General features: G+C 45.0%; 1 protein-coding gene across 1 annotated transcript in view; it reads right to left on the bottom strand.

Annotated features, from left to right (window-relative positions):
• The window catches only part of CNTNAP2 (contactin associated protein 2), a 1,639,050-nt gene that overhangs the window by 149,328 nt on the left and 1,471,287 nt on the right, over positions 1–18,435 (bottom strand). The window lies entirely within an intron of this gene.

The following is an 18,435-nucleotide window of genomic DNA, read 5'->3' as shown; positions in this document are numbered from 1 at the left end:
ATAAATATCCTTTGGAGAAGGCGATGGCACCCCACTCCAGTACTCTTGCCTGGAAAATCCCATGGACGGAGGAGCCTGGTAGGCTGCAGTCCATGAGGTCGCTAAGAGTCGAACACGACTAAGGACTTCACTTTCACTTTTCACTTTCATGCACTGGAGAAGGAAATGGCAACCCACTCCAGTGTTCTTGCCTGGAGAATCCCAGGGACAGGGGAGCCTGGTAGGCTACCGTCTATGGGGTCACACAGAGTTGGACATGACTGAAGTGACTTAGCATAGCATAGCATAAGTATCCTTGCAACTAACACAACACTGTAAATCAACTCTACTTCAGTTAAAGGCAAAAAGAGTACATTCCTCACAACTGGTGATGTCAGGAGGGACAGGGATGATTCTAAGTTGGGTCAGAGGTTGATTCAATGGCCCATAAAGACCATTCTGATTCTAAAACTATTCTAAGCAAATATTACTACTGAAGTTTGCAGTTTACATTGCTGTTTATAAGGAAGAACTGGAAGCGGTTTGTGACAATCATTTTTTTTTTTCTCGTATCCAGGGAAGGATGCAGAAAAGGATAGCATCCTAATCAGATCTCTGGTGCCCAGGCAGTGCTAGTGTTAAAGAACCGGCCTGCCAATGCAGGAGATGTAAGAGACATGGGTTCGACCTCTGGGTCAGGAAGATCCCTGGAGGAGGGCATGGCAATCCACTCTAGTATTCTTGCCTGGAGAATCCCATGGATGGAGGAGACTGGAGGGCCGCAGTTCATGGGGTCACAAAGAGTCGGAGGTGACTGGAGCAACTTAGCGCACATACTCAGATCTGGGGAAACTGAGGCACCAAGAGGTTTGTGTCTGACCCAAGTCCATGGAGTCAGTGACAGCTATTTGACTTAATACACATGACTGTGTGCAGGCCACCAGGCTAAGGGTCATTAGAAAGAACATTTCCTGGCTCCAAGCAGGTCTAGGACTTTAGAGCATGATCCGGTGCTGGTTATTTTTAAAGAGATGAACCTGCAATTTTGATCACAGTCACTCCCCTAACCCTAAAAGCTAATGGCATTCCTGAATAAATGGCATTCATCGATCAATGGTTCTTCTCTAGATGATGTTTAAAATACTGAGAAAATTTAAATGTTTCATGTCTAATCAGACTAAGGTTAGGGCTCTGCAGTTCTAAACCTATTTAATGAAATGCTTTTTCTTCCTTGTTGGCTGGCCTTCTAGGTTTGCTCATGTGCTTGTGGAACGATCCTCATATGTGGGCGTTTAAGTTAAGCAACTCTGGGAGCCTTTACTTTATTGATCTTTCTAAGGCACTGGCTTCAGTATTTAAACGAGTTTGAGTTTGTTTCTTTAATGGTCTTTCAATAAAGCTTAGGTTGACCTGGCTCCCTCTGCAATCATGACATGGTAATGGCAGAAAAAGACTAATAATAAACATGAACTCATTTTGTGTGGTTGAAAAGGTTACATTTCTATTGATTTTTAACTGTAAAATAAAGTCCTGGATATTAAGAAAGCTCAGCAAACACATTCTTTTTCATACAGAGGCTCTGTTATATTACTTTGCCAGTAGTTTTCGGCCGCAATAACAACAGTCCAAAAAATTGGCAGTTATCAGAGGACTGATAAACACATCCTTTAAATCCTGTCCCAGGTGACAGCGTATAAAGGTGTATCAAAGAGATCGTTAAACACAGAGTGACCTCAGAATGTGGGGTGAAAGCCACGGGTCTCACGGCTCGGTGTGATGGCCAGTTCTGCTGACTTTACAGAAAGCAGGAAAGCTCTGCTCCCTGGAAACACTCGTCTTTTAAGGCTATGTTTGGAGCCTGTTGCAAGAAGTGGAGTGTGGGGAGGGGTGGAAGGATATAGCAGAGGTGGTGGCAGATAGGAAAGACTAGGAGAAATGAGGTTAAGGAATGTAAGGGGAGCTTTCACTTCTGCGAGCCAGCTGGGTGGGTGCATGTGTGTGTATGTCAAAGTTGTGACAACATGGACCAAACAACCCTCCACCTGGGAGCCTGTTAGATTTAGCTTTGGACTTGGAGGCTGTTTTCAAATCTGCTCCAGAACAGGGCTGGGAGGATCTGTGGATCTTGAACCTCTCGGTAACCTCACACCCACTCGGTACTCTGCCCAGTTCCAGCTCTTTATTAATATTTTAGAGAAGGTTTGGACCTTGACATGTCAACATGGGCTCCGTTGACAATCTTGGGAAGAAAGAATACGTGGCTGAGAGGACTTGGCAGGAGGAAAAGTGCCAAGAATATCTCCCCAAGATTGGGTCCTCTACTTGCTCCTCTTCTCTATCATCAGTATCAGCAGTATAGCATCTAACATTTCTTGAAAGTCAACTCCAGGTCAGATCCCACCTTAGGTACGTTGCATATATTGTAGCCCAGTCGGCAAAGAATCTGCCTGCAGTGCAGGAGACCCGGGTTCCATCCCTGGCTTGGGAAGATACCCTGGAGAAGGAAATGGCAACCCACTCCAGTATCCTTGTCTGGAAAATCTCATAGACAGAGGAGCCTGGTGGGCTGCAGTCCATGGGGTCGCAAAGAGTTGGGCACGACTGAGCGACTAACGCTTACATATTACTTCACTGAATCTGCAAGCAAGCCAGTGGACACAGATTCTCCGTTGCCCCATTTTACAGTTGCAGAAACCAAGGCCCTGGGAGATTAAGTGATGTTACCTATAAGGACACATAGCTCCTGAGAGGCATAAGCCAGGGGTCTGGGGGCCTGCAGGGTCTGGGCTTCTCCACCGTGTCTGCTTGGACCCTGTGCAGCTGCAAAGCTGGGCTGGCAGGGTGCCCACAGCAGCTGCACAAAAACACTCCTGGGAACGAGCGGAGGGCAGGGGCACTCCCGCCTCACCTCTATGCGGGGTCCTTCTCGGCTTCGTCTTGCTGCCTCTCCTTCTGTGGGTCTCCTGAGTTACACGACGCACCTCTGGCTGCAGGACAGGTTTTCAGAGACGATCTCAACATTGGAGGTCGGAGGCTGCAGCAATCTGCCCGCCCCTTCTCCGCTGGCACCGCGGCCCACTTGTGGTCTCGGGCTTTGAGGTGAAGCACACGGCATGGGTAGAGGCTACGAGGTCGGCTGTCCACACCCCGCCGTCATTCTCACCGGGGAGGTGTGGGCTCAGTTTTCTGTCTGTCCTCCAGGTTAACCTCTGCTGGCGGCCTGCCTGAGGATGCTGGGAGGGGTGGTCTTTTATGTCCACTTCCTGTTTGTTGTTTTGCTTTTTTTTTGGGTCACGCTGTGCAGCATGAGGGATCTTGGTTCCCTGACCAGGGTTTGAACCCACGCCCCCCTGCATTGGGAGCACAGAATCTTAACCACTGGACCACCAGGGAAGTCCCCTCCGCTTCCTTTCTGATGCTCTTTCTCCGTCTTCACTTTTGAACAACTGGCTCAGACCCTTGCATCCACCCGGGGAAGTTTTTTTTTAATTACCATTTCCCTTCCAGCATTCGGATCACATTTCCTCGTCTCAAAGCTGTTAGAGTGAGGCTAATTCTTTTAGGTCTCAGGCGATGTCAGGGAAGAATGCAAATCAAATGCACCTTAGGAAGCAGAAAGGACCTGTGTGCTCTCAAATGCAGCCTGTGGGCTCAGAATCCATTACTGATGACCACGGTTTGTTCATTTATCCAGTCACTCAGCAAACCGTTCTTGAGGCTCCAGTGCCCAGGGCTCAGGAACAGAGCTGTGAGAAGAAGAGGTGGGAGCAAACCCCCTGGGCTGTACCTTTGAACTTGGAGTCAAGTTCTCATTTACATAAGCGACCCCAAGCCTCATGGCCATCCAAGTATCTCCCATTAGATGCAAATGACCCATGTTACAACTCCTGACTCTTGATGTTGTTGTCCAGTCGCTAAGTCATGTCTGACTCTTGCGACCCCATGGACTGCAGTATGCCAGGCTTTCCTGTCCATCACCAACTCCCGGAGTTTACTCAAACTCATGTCCATTGAGTCGATGATGCCATCTAACCATCTCATCCTCTGTCGTCCCCTTCTCCTCCTGCCTTCAATCTTTCCCAGCATCAGGGTCTTTTCCAATGTGTCAGCTCTTCGCATCAGGTGGCCAAAGTATTGCAGTTTCAGCTTCAGCATCAGTCCTTCCGATGTATAGTCAGTGTTGATTTCCTTTAGGATTGACGGGTTTGATCTCCTTGCAGTCCAAGGGGCTCTCAAGAGTTGTTCAGCACCACAGTTTGAAAGCATCAGTTCTCCGGCACTCAGCCTTCTTTCATTAGATGGGTGTTTTTAGAAACCTCACCTGAGCTAGTTTCACAAGAAGTTTTCGCTTCCCCACGTTCAGCACTGGTTCTGGCTAATGACCGCTAGAGGGCATTTCAGCATCAGCTCCGGACCCGCTCCCCGCCACCCATCCATCAATATCCTCCTGCTCAGTGTCAGGGCTGACTTTTCCCTTTACTGAACAGAAGGGCAGCGTGCCATCCTTCAAACCTCAGACTGCATGTGGAGACACACTTATTCTTCGGAGAGGAGACACATTCACGTGGGACAGGAACCTGCTTTCAGTTACTTGTGCTCGGGAAACACCTCTCTGCCCATCGCGCTAAAAAATAGCTTCGAGAATTACCATCTCTGAGAGTGATTTTTGTGCACCGCAGGTGGATATGAGGATATAATGCCTCACAGATTGGGCTTCAGTTTTCATGCCCGACAAAATAGAAATCTGGGAACCTTATCTTCTTTCTTGAGAGATGATTTATGAACTTAATGTGCTTCGGGGGGAAAAATGAACTCTCCAACCTTGGGCTTATAAGCTTTGGCTGCCTTCTGGAGGAGGAAAGTGAGAACTGACATCTCACACCCTAAACTGGATCCGAAATTGCATTGCAGCTGCTTTCCCAACTGAGCAGTGTGAGAAATGTAAAGCGAAGGAAACACATTTTTCTGTAGTGCAGGAATGGAGGTCCTGTCCGGCCCCAGAACTCATTATTCATTTGCAGATGAAATTGCTTCAGAAAATAAATGAAAAACTTGCAGGTGTTGACATATTCATTAGGTCTTTTTCTGTTTCAGATCAGATGAGTTTGATGGGTTGAACGTATTTTTTTCTTTGGTTCCTCTCTGTAAATTTTATGATTTGCAGAGGAGCAAATATTGGATCCCTGTGGTAAAAAATAAGTCCGATAATGTGGTCCTCGGGCCCCTCGTGGGAATGGTAAGGAGCAGTTTGAGTGTCTTCCTAAGTCTGCTCTGGTCCGTTCCTTCTGCCCCAGGATGCTCAGTTTCCCCCTCTGCTGCGCTTCTTCAGCATGAGTTCATACTTCCGCATTGATGTCCATGTGATGGCTGGTCTCCTCCATCGGACTGTGGCTCCGGGAAGCTCCGGTCATACTACCTGCCAAGAACACACGAGGTGCTGGGGACTGGCTCCCTGGGTTGAACAGAAAATCGATGGAACCTTGGTCCTGAAGGCCCTGTTGATAACGATCTGACAGCTGCTCTCTTGCTTTTTTGCTTTTAAAAAAGAGAAGCGGTTTGGGAAGGAAGGGAAGTAGCATCTATTGGGCCATAGAATATGCTAGATATTTTCATTTAATACACACACACAAGTCCCATTAAAATAGGCGGCCTTATTCCTATTCTACATATAAGTAAACAGAGAGTTAGGTAACTTGCCAGATAATACATTTGGGAAGAGGAGGAGTCTATCAATTAGGGTGTTTCAGAATGTCTTAGTAATGACTTCTGAATTTAACAATCCCAATCCGTGGGGGTCTTTGTTTAGACCCAGAGCATCCTCAAAGAGAAATCTTGCTTCATGAACTAAGGTCTTATTACTAGCCCAGACTGCTGACCCTCTCTTCTTCTGGATTCCTTGTCTATGATTTACACGCTGACTGGGAGCCAACTTGTTAACAAGTCTCTTCCAGAGGAGAAATAGGTGAGATGAGCTTCTATCATCTGAACTAAAGGAAATCAACCCTGAATATTCACTGGAAGGACTGATGCTGAAGCTGAAGCTCCAATACTTTGGCCACCTGATGTGAAGAGCTGACTCATTGGAAAAGACCCTGATGCTGGGAAAGAGTGAGGGCAGGAGGAGAAGGGGACAACAGAGGATGGGATGATTAGACTGCATCACCGACTCAATGGACATCAGTCTGAACAAACTCCAGGAGATAGTGAAGGACAGGGGAGCCTGGCATGCTGCAGTCCATAGGGTCCCAAACAGCTGGACACGACTTAGCGACTGAACAACAACAAATGCATTAATATATCAAGTGTGTATATATAATTTTTTGTTTCTCTCAAAATATGAACTCCTTGAGGATAAAATATACATTTTGTCATTCTCCTCTGCTCCATCAACTCATCAAAATCTACCTGGATTTCTTGCATGTAAGAGGTTCATAGCATATATTTGTTCTTCTCAATGTATACTCAGTGAAGCTGATTCCATTTTAATTGCACTTCATAAGTAGCCTTATGGGGTGGTATTGATGACCATCTGATCATCAATAACTGATAACTGATTTTACCCAAGTCAGGATTAATGGATGGTTGCTGTTTGGAGTTTCCCATCATGCCATGGGCTGAGCGATGGACAAGGGTAAGAGATAATGTCAAGCAGATATCATTGTGTTAAATTCTTAGTGATCCTCATATAGTTTTAATATAGGAAAATTGCACTGTTAATGGAACATGGACATGCCAGGACCATGTTGAGAATGTTTTATCTGAAGCCAGATCTTCATCACACATCTCAACTGCACATCTCGAAATTGTGCCCTTATATTGTGGGTGCCCAGACCACTAAGCATAGAGACGGTCTTGGTGTAAAGGCTGGTCAGAACACATGGCAGGGGGAGGAATCCTTGGCACTGATGATTGCGTATCTTGTTTCTCTTTTTTGGAGACACTTCATCAAATATCCTACTTTCTGTTCAGAATTAAACATAGAAAACAGAAAACTAAAATACCCTTCAACAGGCCAAGCGCCCAGCCCGATCTCAAACCAAAATGACCTCGAACACAAAGTTAATGAGGTCATGAGGTTTTTGATGTGTGTCTTGCTTGTGAATAGGTTTATCTGGACACATGGAAGTATTGAAAACAAAACAGAATGAACTCTAATACAGACCAAACTGATGGGCCAGTTTCCAACAGACATCCCTGTCTGTTCCCTTCTCAGGTATCTTCTATAGAATTAAACCAGTGTAAGAGCTCCCCTGGTGGCTCAGGGGTAAAGAATATGCCTGCCAAGCAGGAGATGCAGGTTTGATCCCATGGTTGGGAAAATGCCCTGGAGAAGAAAATGGCAACCTACTCCAGTGTTCTTGCCTGGGAAATCCCATGGACAGAGGAGCCTGGTGGGCTACAGTCCATGGGTAAAAGACACAAACACAGCTCAGCAAGTAAAAATCAACAACAGCGATATGAGAAATGAATAAAACATTGACTGATGTCCTCCACAGAATCAAACATCTGAGTCAGTCTTCCACGAAAGCAGAAAGTGAAGCAGGAATACACTTGCCGAGAACCCCAACAGAGAGCCCGTTCCGTGGGTCAGCCAGAGCACGGGGAGGGAAGGATTGGAGACTCCAAAGGGCTCATCACTATTCCTACAACCTCCTCCCTTCTGTCAAACCCACTTTGAGTGCACAACCTAGGCGGTGAGCTCATCGTCCAAGTAGAGAAACACTAAATTAGCCAAAGGGAAGACGTTACAGACAGTGTAATTTCAGAGCAGGGCCTTAGACTAGTGAGGTCAACTTTCTTTATTTGTTCTGACATCCCTGAAAAGATTTAATGCATCCCAACAGCGTTGTTTTCTTTCATAAAGACTTGAACAACCTCTGATATTAAAATTTTTCAGTTGTGTTTACAGCAATACACTTTTTTAATATTGTTCTTTATTGGCAGAAAGTTTGAGGGTAATAAAGACACACATTTTTAAATAATTCATCTGAGTTTTGGCATCTAATTTCAGGCCAGGCTCCACAGTAGCACAGGAAAGAAGGACACTCAAACGAAAGTACCGGAGGTTATGTCCACGCTTCCTGAAGAACTGATGGGGAACTTTCCAAGTGGCACACACACAGGCCTGAGAGTAGGGCCACTTACTTCTTTTTCACTTAGAAAAGTGATTCTAAGTGATTTTGACATCCAGCAAATCTCAATAGGCTTTTCTTTTATTTCTTTTAAAAAAATATGTTTTTCCCCTAGTACATTATCTTTTTCTAAGAAGACTCTCATATAATTTGGTATCTCAAAAAATGACTATACCTTTTCATCAATTGCAGCAGGCTACATATTTTGTATCTTGTTTAGCACACACACTACTGATGCTTTGTTTTAAAGGTTCCATGTCATTAGCTTTTTTTAAACACTGAGGTCAGGTTGCATGCACTTGTCTACACCTTCCATTTGTCCCCTAGCAACACTTTGTAGAAACTGTGCTGAGTCAGTTTTCCAAAGTAGGTGGATATATTTGAGGAAGGGTCCTCTGTTGTCTGTGACCAGGCCACCTAATCCACAGTCAGTTTAATCACTAGTTAAATTAGAGTGTTTAGGGTCTGGGCATGGGAATCAGGCAGATCTAGGTTTGGACCTCAACTCGACCCCTTGCTGACCTTTCTACGTCTCTGTTTCATCGTCTATAAAATGGGAATAATGGTACTTATCTCACAGGAACGTGATTTACATCAAGTGCAGCCTGTAAAGCACGAAGACAGACTGGTACACTCAAGAAATGTTAATTGTCTTTACAACTACGACTAACACTATCAGTGTTATTACTATTGCCTTAATAGGCTTTTCCTGTGGCGGGTTGAGGAGGAATTCCTGGCATCTTTATTAATATTCATGAGAAAAGATACTTGCACCAAATCATCTTTATAAGCAGATCCAGCAATTTCTTAAAGATTTTTTTTAAAATATGGACCTTTTTTATTAAGTCCTTATTGAATTTGTTACAACATTACCTCTGTTTTATGTTTTGGCTTTTTTGGCTGCGAGGCATGTGGGGTCTTAGTGCCCCAACCAGGGATTGAACCTGAGCTCCCTCATTAGAAGATGAAGTCTTAACCACTGGACCACCATGGGAGTCCCCCAGCAGTTTCTAAAGAGCTTGCTCTATCAGCCTCTCGTCCTGGAGCTCCTACAGGCACGTTTCACCCCCCAGCTGCAGGTGGCGCCCTCTGAGCCACGTGGGAGGCTGTCTTATCACCTCCTGGGTTGTTCTCTGCACCTTCCCGTCTTTAAACACAACCCTGGTCCAAAGAGTTTATCAGACAAATGTGCTTCTCCCCATCTCCCACCACGACCCTAACTGACTTCAAACACTAACTCCCCCCAATGATTTATTTTTACTTAAAACTCTTAAAAACTTTCAAAAGTTTATAAGGCAAGCTGAGAGGGGTGAGCTTGGGACTCTTGATGGCTCTCAAAAGCAACAAAGAGGCAATGGGGTGAGCGGTGACCAGCCCCGGCGGCAGGGAGGGGTGGGGGGTCTGGTTATATGGGTTCTAGATAGGAGTTTGTCTGTCGCAAGCACTGGGATCTAACTGGTCACCTGGATGTCCTCTATCTGAGTCTTCCCATCCTTCTAGTGGGCTAATAGTACCAGAGGCTCCCAACTCATAAGGCTGAGCATCCCAAACAAAGATATATATGGATATATTGAACATCGCATAACATGATGACTCAGGCCCTTCTAGTACAGACAGAATTTCTCCTGGCTTGAGGAAGTTACTTGAAACAGCTTACAACTGAACAGTTCTCCACATCCCAAAAGTGGTGCCCTCATCAGTGTTTCATGTTAATTAACATATATGGCTCCCCTGTAAGTCCATAATTGAATTACTTCTCATTTTCTGCCATTAAAATCTCTCCGACAATTTTCATGGAAATCTGTTTTATATCATTTTGACCCACAAAAAGCCAAACCTAGTTAGTATATACAACTTGATGAGTCTGGAGTTAAGTATATGCCCATGAACCCATCACCACAATCTATGAATTTCTTTTGTTACAGTAGCTAATAGAACCCCAACGAATACACAAATGAGCACTTTGAAGCAGAGTACTGACATAACAGAAACCTAAAATTTGTAGCATATCCTGGGGTATGGATATTAGGGGCTAGAAAGATGGACAATAAAGATATGCAATAAAATGCTTTATAAAGCTGTCCCCTCACGTGACCCGGAAGACAGACTTAGCCTGTGCCCTGCGGATTTCGGGAAAGTGCTTGGAAAGAGCCAGAATGGTCACAGTAATGGCTTGCTTCTTGCTGCCCATGTCAAGAAAGAGATGAGTTCAGAAAAAACTGACCGGTGTCCAAACATCTATGCGAGGGATAGAGAAAAGTTCAAAACTTTACTGCCTCACACCAGAGAATAAGGAATAAAACTGCAAAAAGCTTTGACTAATGAAGGCACAGTTAGATTTTCCAGCTCAGCAAACTAATTCAGCCCCACGGGCGAAGTTAAAATTAAAAGTCTTTGTCCCCCACATAAGCCTTTTGTTTCACATGGCCACGGCCTTCAGAGAGAGGCATGGTTCTGGGGAAGTGAGTAATTATGTTGGTCCAAGAAGCATGCCTAGGAAAGAATGTAGGGTTATCTACTGGTATGAGAAACTGACCAGAAGTGGATAGGTCAGAAGCCAACTCAGGCTTTGAAGGAATGATATAGGCAAAGAAGCCACTGGTCTGGTCTGCAGAGGCTTGTGAGTATAAAACAACTCTCCGAGCAACTGACATCTGCAGGAAATGGTCCCTGGAAGCCCTAGGAATGATTATCATTGTCGTTCATGGCCAAGGGCGGCCACAGGGGGTCCTCAGAGTGTCTGCGTGCGTGCCAAGTCCCTTCAGTCTTGTCTGACTCTTGGCAACTCTATGGACTGTAGCCCACCAGGCTCCTCTGTCCATGGGATTCTCCAGGCAAGAATACTGGAGTGGGTCGCCACACCTTCTCCAGGGGTTCTTCCTGACCCAGGGATTGAACCCGTGTCTCTCACGTTTCCTGCACTGGCAGGCGGGCTCTTTACCACTAGCGCCACCTGGGAAGCCCTGTACCTGTGCTTAGTGGCTCAGCCGTGTCCGACTCTGCGACCCCATGGACTGTAGCCCGCCCTGCTCCTCTGTCCATGGGGATTCTCCAGGCCAGGATAGTGGAGAGGGTTGCCGTTTCCTTCTCCAGGGGATCTTCTCAACCAGGGATTGAACCTGGGTCTCCTGCACTGTGGCTGGATCCTTTACCAAGTGAGCTACCAGGGAAGCCCTAGTAAACGCTATCTAGCGTGGTTACAGAGCACAGGACTTTCCTCTTTAAAAAATATATCTGACATAAGGTAGACTGTCACTGGGTTAAGCCACTGACATTTTCGGTTGTTACAGCAACTGGCGTGATCCTGGCGTCTGTGTCTTTTTCTTGATCCCTGGAGTTTAGAATGCACTGTGTGTTGCTATTGTTCGTAAATTCTGACCATTTTTTAGGATTCATATTCAATATACAACTCAATTAGCAATTGACGCAACAGTTTTTATACAATTTTGTTGAAGTTACAATTAATAGTGGGTAAGAAATTGATCATACTGAAGAGATGGAATTCAGTGACTTGGAGGAATATTTGTTTTGAAGACCCCTGAAGAAAACAGCTGAAGTCATGTTGTTCATGGTATAACAGTCTGGGGGCCTGGTCATCATTTGTTTCTGGGGATTTAGAGTTTTGTTTTTTTTTTAAAGAAAGTCCTTATTTTACTTGTAGCAAATCTGTTAGCTTCTCCTTAGAAAAGACAGGAGGGCCCTCCAGTTAGATGGAAGCCAAAATGATACATCTTACCATCTGTTCATTTGATTTTTAGAGAAAATGGACTCAGAGACCACAGCCCTGAACCCTCCATTGTATAACCTCTAGAAACCCTCACATATGTGAGGTTAATTCAAAGATGTGGTTAATTCATTTTTCTTTTGACCTAATTTTACCCTTGGATTAGGCCAGGATATCAGAAAACCGTGTCATCTGGGCCCTTGTCCTCTTCATTTCCCATCTACCTTACTGACTGCAGACTTGTTTGGGCTGAAATCCATTTTTAAATGATGCTTGGCTTTCCCAAGGAAATGCTACATCAAGCAGGTTTGTGAAAAACACATTTGTTGCAGAAACCCTGCTGAAGGGCCCTGTGCACCACGTCTCTAGGGATCCATTATATAACAGAGGGGACGAAGGGCCTTCAGCTATCAGTGTTTTGTTAAAAATCTGAAGAAATGTAGCAAAATGCCAACATTTTTAATGTCTGGATGGTGGGTCTGTAGGTGTATGTTTTATTATTCTCTGTGCTTTTGTGTATTTTTGAAGTATTTAGTAATGAGAACAACATCACGCAGTTTCTAACTGGCCAGAGATATCCACTTCCAAAATGTTACGACCACCCTCCTAGACATTTCTCTAGTAAGTGATTCAGGTAAGAGCACATGGAAGCCGTAAGGTGTGATAGACTTAGGTTCATCTAGGCTTTTGCCACTCACTGCTTCCTGACCTTGGGTGATCTACAGCACACTCGGAGCGGCAGTTTCCCCATCTGTAAAATGGGTACATTCCTCATAAGCCTCTTGTGAAGACTCAGTGAGCGAATGTGTGCCAAGTGCTAGCACATTGCCTGGACCACTGTCATCACCAGTAAACACGAACTACCATCATGCACGTGATGTTGCCAAGTGAACCGTGCTATGGGCAGCTTGCTATGCCAGTAAATACAATCCATAGTAGACAAGAAAAGAAAAGGATGATAGAGTAAGAAAAATTTCAATTCTCTACAAGAACTGGTACATTTTGCTCTTATGGGCTGTGGACTTCTGGCCACCAGAAGTCCAAACTTATACACATGGATAAGACCTGACCTGGGTGACTGTATTATGCTCCTTCCTTGTCTTGGGGCCCTACTTTTTGTGACTTGCTTTAATCCTCAGTTTCATTTAGTTCTTGTTGTGCTTAGTGGCTCAGTCATGTCTGACTCTTTTTGACCCTTGGGCCGTAGCCCATCAGGCTTCTCTGTTTAGGTGTCATTTTCTCCTCCCTGGGGAATCTCCCCGACCTAGTAATCGAACCCACGTGTCCTGTGTCTCCAGCATTGCAGGCAGATTCTTTACCTGTAGGTACTCCCTATAAGAGTGCTGCACTCAATACGCCAGCAAATTTGGAAAACTCTGCGGTGGCCACAGGACTGGAAAGGTCAGTTTTCATTCCAACCCCAAAGAAAGGCAATGCCAAAGAATGCTCAAACTACCACACAATTGCACTCATCTCACACGCTAGTAAAGTGATGCTCAAAATTCTCCAAACTTCAACAGTATGTGAACCAAGAACTTCCAGATGTTCAATCTGGATTTAGAAAAGGCAGAGGAACCAGAGATCAAATCGCCAAAATCCCTGGATCACAGAAAAAGCAATAGAGTTCCAGAAAAACATCTACTTCTACTTTATTGACTATGCCAAAGCCTTCGACTGTGTGGAGCACAACAAACTATGGAAAATTCTTCAAGAGATGGGAAAACCAGACTGCCTGATCTGTCTTTTGAGAAATCAGTATACAGGTCAAGAAACAACGGTTAGAACTGGACATGGAACAACGGACTGGTTCCAAATTGGGAAAGGAGTATGTCAAAGCCATATATTGTCACCATGCTTATTTAACTTATATGCAGAGTACATCATGAGAAATGCCATGCTGGATGAAGCACAAGCTGGAATCAAGATTGCCGGGAGAAATATCAATAATCTCAGGTATGCAGATAACACCACCCTTATGGCAGAAAGTGAAGACAAACTGAAGAGCCTCCTGATGAAAGTGAAAAAGCTGGCTTGAATCTGAACATTAAAAAAACTAAGATCATGGCATCTGGTCCCATCACTTCATGGCAAATAGATGGGGAAACAATGGAAACAGTGGGAGACTTTGTTTTCTTGGGCTCCAAAATCACTTCAGATGGTGCCTGCAGCCATGAAATAAAAGACGCTTGCTCCTTGGAAGAAAAGCTATGACAGACTGAGACAGCATCTTAAAAAAGCAGAGACATTACTTTGCCAACAAAGGTCCATCTAGTCAAAGAATATGGTTTTTCCAGTAGTCATGTACAGATGTGAGAGTAGGCTGAGTGCTAAAGAAGGCTGAGTGCTAAAGAATTGACACTTTTGAACTGTGGTGTTAGAGAAGACTCTTGAGAGTCCCTTGGACTGCAAGAAGATCAAACCAGTTAATCCTAAAGGAAATCAGTCCTAAATATTCATTGGAAGGACTGATGCTGAAGCTGAAACTCCAATACTTTGGTCACCTGATGCGAAGAACTGACTCATTGGAAAAGACCCTGATGCTGGGAAAGATTGAGGGCAGGAGGAGAAGAGGACAACAGAGGATGAGATGGTTGGATGGCATCACTGACTTGATGGACATGAGTTTGAACAAGCTCTGGAGTTGGTGATGGACAGGGAAGCCTGGCGTGCTGCAGTCCATGGGGTCGTAAAGAGTTGGACACAACTGAATGACTGAACTGAACTCCTTATAAATCACCTTAGATACCCTGTGCAATGTGGTTGGGATGAAAGGAAGGAATGAAGAAGGAAGGGAGAAGCCAGAGATGGCAGGCAGGAAGGAAAGTAAGAAGAAAGGATTCGCAGCACAAGACTTTGAAGTCATTCCTTGTAAGGTTCAGTTCTTCGATGCGTGTTAACTGGCACATATTTTCATCAGATACAACGCTTTGTTCAGGTGCTCTCTACCTGCTCAGGGTTTGTTTTACATCTGACTGGCATCAAGCCTTTAGCTGTTATCACTGGGGCGACTGTGAGTTTTTGTAAACGACGCCACTTGAGGGTTGTCACGGGCTCTGGTTCACGTTGCTGTCTGCTAACTCCGAGAGTCAGTTCTTCATTATCTATGTGGAGATTGGGCACTTTGTTTTTTGGCAGCAAATGTTTCATCCAAGGTCAATTTCCCTCAAGTGCTCAGCACCATTTCAGACAGTGTGTGCTCAGGGAATGCAAATTAATTTAATGTTAGCTTTAGCCAAACCCAGCTAGGAAAGCCAACCTGCTTTTAAAAACACTATAAACGTTGATAAACATCATCTAAATTATATGATGTTTGTATATGTAGAAACATAAAATTTCACCCTAATCCCAAAGGCGTCATTCCACAGCATTTTAAATTCATCTTAGGCTTATTTTTGCTCTTTGATTAGAAGTACATTTTAATTCAAAATTATTTACGTATATTTGTCGTTATATTTTATTGTAACTGGGGGTTATCAGAATAGATGGAGGATACATGTGTTTTTTTTTAAAGTCACTCGGTCATGTCTGACTCTTTGTGAGCCCATGGACTATACAGTCTATGGAATTCTCCAGGCCAAAATACTGGAATGGGTAGCCTTTCCCCTCTCCAGGGGATCTTCCCAACCCAGGGACCAAACCGGATATGTGTTTTACATTTTTGTTCAATTATAAAAATGCAACACACATTTGTAATAAGAAATGAGGAAATATAGAAAACTCTAGAGGAAATGAAATTATTTATAATCCTTTACACAGAAATAATCACGATTAACATTTCATTATATTGTTCTCCATGCATTCTTGAGGTTGTAGGAGTTCTCAAGATGGATTTGTAGATTGTTCCCAGGAAAAAGAAAATTGGAGTATTTTTGGGGGGTTCTAAAGGTACACCTGGAGTTATGTCCACACTCAACAGGCTCCCTTGCCTGAAAGAAAGCAGGCTGTGGACCCAGGGAGCCCACCAGATCCGCTGGTCTGAAAGGAGGCGCCGTGTGCTTTCTTCCTCCACTGTATCCACCTCTGCTTTCCATCCAGGCTGAGAAAGACCAGAGCCCTCCAGACCATGAAGTCTGTTCAGGCTGGATTCAAGTGGGTGACGGCATCTGGCTTTCTAAGTATGTCCAGAAATCTCAGGGCGATTGCACTCCATTGTGTGACAGAATTGAGGCGGGCAGGGCTTTCCAACCCCCTGGGCACAATTTCTGTGGCTGAATTTGCTCCATGTCTTTTTTCTTTTTTAAAAAAAGATTTATTTTTTTTTTTTTGGCTGTGCTGGGTCTTCATTGCTGTGTGGGCTTTTCCTCTAGTTGTAGCGACCAAGGGCTCCTCTCTAGTTGCAGCGAGCTGGCTTCCCATTGCAGTGACTTCTCTTGCTGCAGATCATGGGCTCTAGGGTGTGTGCACTTCTGTAGCTGCGGCTCCCCGGCTCTAGAGCACAAGCGAAATAGTTGTGTATCACAGGCTTAGTTGCTTCGAGGCACGTGGGATCTTCCTGGATCAGGGGTTGAACCCGTGTCTCCTGCATTGGCAGGCAGATTCTTTACCACTGAGCCACCAGGGAAGCCCTGTTCCATGTCTTTTAGAATGCTTCCTGCTTCTGTCTTCTTTACTACAAAGCGTTATGTGGCCAGTGTTTTTCATCCTCATCCACATCTTCCTTTTCCTGGAGCTCTAGTCCTGTTCCTTGGAGGACTCTCCCCCAAATTCCCCACTCTGATCATGAGGTCTGATTGTGGGCCATCAGTCACTGCACCCCGCTCCCCAAGATAGAGTGAGTGTGGGACCCCAGACCGGCCAACCAGAGACTTCCCCTGGGTTTTAAAATGAGAACTGAGACTCTAGGACCTTCCTTCCGACAGCAAAACTGGGAAGACACGTGCCCAGGACTTCAGTATCTGGGTCCATTACATCTGGAAGATGGAGCCTTCCAGAGAAGAGTTAATCCAGTTGTTAGACGGAGGTGGGCAAGCAGAGATGAAGTACGGAGAGAGAGAGAGGCAAGAGCAGAGAGGTGCTCACTGGAGGCCTAGTCTTTGTTTGAATCCTCCAGGTCTTCTGGATTCTGTTTCAAAGTTGTGATTTTCCTCTTCTTTCCTGTCTTTTTATAACCTACCCTAGGAATTTCCCCTACAAATGAATTCTGAGTTGGTTTTCTGTCATTTGCAACCAGAAGAACCCAGAGCAATAGAAGCAGACCCCACCTCCCTCCGGCCCTCCTCAGTGCCCTGGACTCTGCAGGCCTCTGGCTCCTGTATTGTCTGGACTTCTCGGCCTCTCCCTGCCTTAAAATCTCCAAGTCCTTAAAATAGTCCATCCTTCTCCCCTTCTTCAGGGCAATCTCTGATTCACTGCAGCAGATAGCAGCTCTGATTTAGCTGATATCTGTTCTTCAAGAGTTTCTGGTTGGTTCCAAAGATTTCCCAGTTGGTGGAACTTGCCAGAAGGGAGGCCTTCTTGACCTACTTTGCTTCAGACTCTCATTTGGGGAATTGTACCCAGAAATGGAATTATTTAGCTTATTACCTGGACTCTCCTCTCCCACTCACCCCACCCTCATCTTTGCTGAAGTTCCTCAACCCACAGGGCTCAGCCCCAACACACGAGGCATTTTCTTGCAAAATTCCACAGGGGAATCAGCTGTCTTCCATGACACTGTCCTTCAAGCTGACTGCTGAGCTTTTTTAACTTTTAATATTATTTTGCAGTGGCGAAATGGCAAGAGAATCACTTTCTTTGAGAGGGGTGACAGATGGCATAGTTTAAACTAAGTGAATGAGTCTAATCAAAATCCAGTAAACACAATGTTGGTAGATGGTATTAAAACATTTGTATCCTATAATGGTATAAACCATACTAACCCTGAACTTGCTGTCTCTTCTGAATCAGACTTGAGTTTGTGGTGAAGGATGGGGGCAGTTTACTCTGTAAGTAATCTGTAGCACCTCTCGTGTGTGAAGAACTGCGCTGGGCTCAGCGACTGTCCGTCACTAAGAGAGAACCTTATTTACACTCCATCTGATTGACTGCACAATAAGCTGCTTCTGCACGTTGTCATTTTCCTAGGAAAGGCCTCTCCTGAAAACGCTCTCTAGCATTTCCTGCTAAAGGCCAAGTGTAAACTCCATATCGAGTTATGAATTTGACATTCACCAGGGCTCAAAAAGAGATGGGGCCTGTGCTGATTCTTTGCAACCTGAACTTCCCACGGCAACGAGCTGAATCCGAATGAGGTCGGAGAGGCTGCTGAGCCCCTGCCAAAAGGCACTCCGCTCGGCTGACAAAACAGCATCCCCCTGCCGTTCTTCTTCCTGACAGGTATCTATTTTGAACTCCTTCTAGAGAACGCAGTGACAGTTCCAGCCTTGATCTTTGGCTCAGTTCCCGGGGAGACCTCATGTCATGTTTGATTCATGGTGTCTCCCAGGCTGGCTTCTTCATTGTAAAAATCAGTGGTGGTGTGGGGGGGGAGGGACAATCAATGAACCTGAAATAAAATTTGAGTGTCATAATAAAACTATCCCTTTGTGTACAAAAAGCCCACAACCAGAGTCTGAGATGCTGGGAAAGGTATGTGTACAGAAGATGTTTAAGGCAAAGCAT

Source organism: Bos indicus, chromosome 4 (assembly GCF_029378745.1).
Source record: "Bos indicus isolate NIAB-ARS_2022 breed Sahiwal x Tharparkar chromosome 4, NIAB-ARS_B.indTharparkar_mat_pri_1.0, whole genome shotgun sequence".
Lineage (NCBI taxonomy): Eukaryota > Metazoa > Chordata > Mammalia > Artiodactyla > Bovidae > Bos > Bos indicus.
Note: the sequence above shows the minus strand (reverse complement) of the source record. Positions and strands in the feature narration are given on the sequence as shown.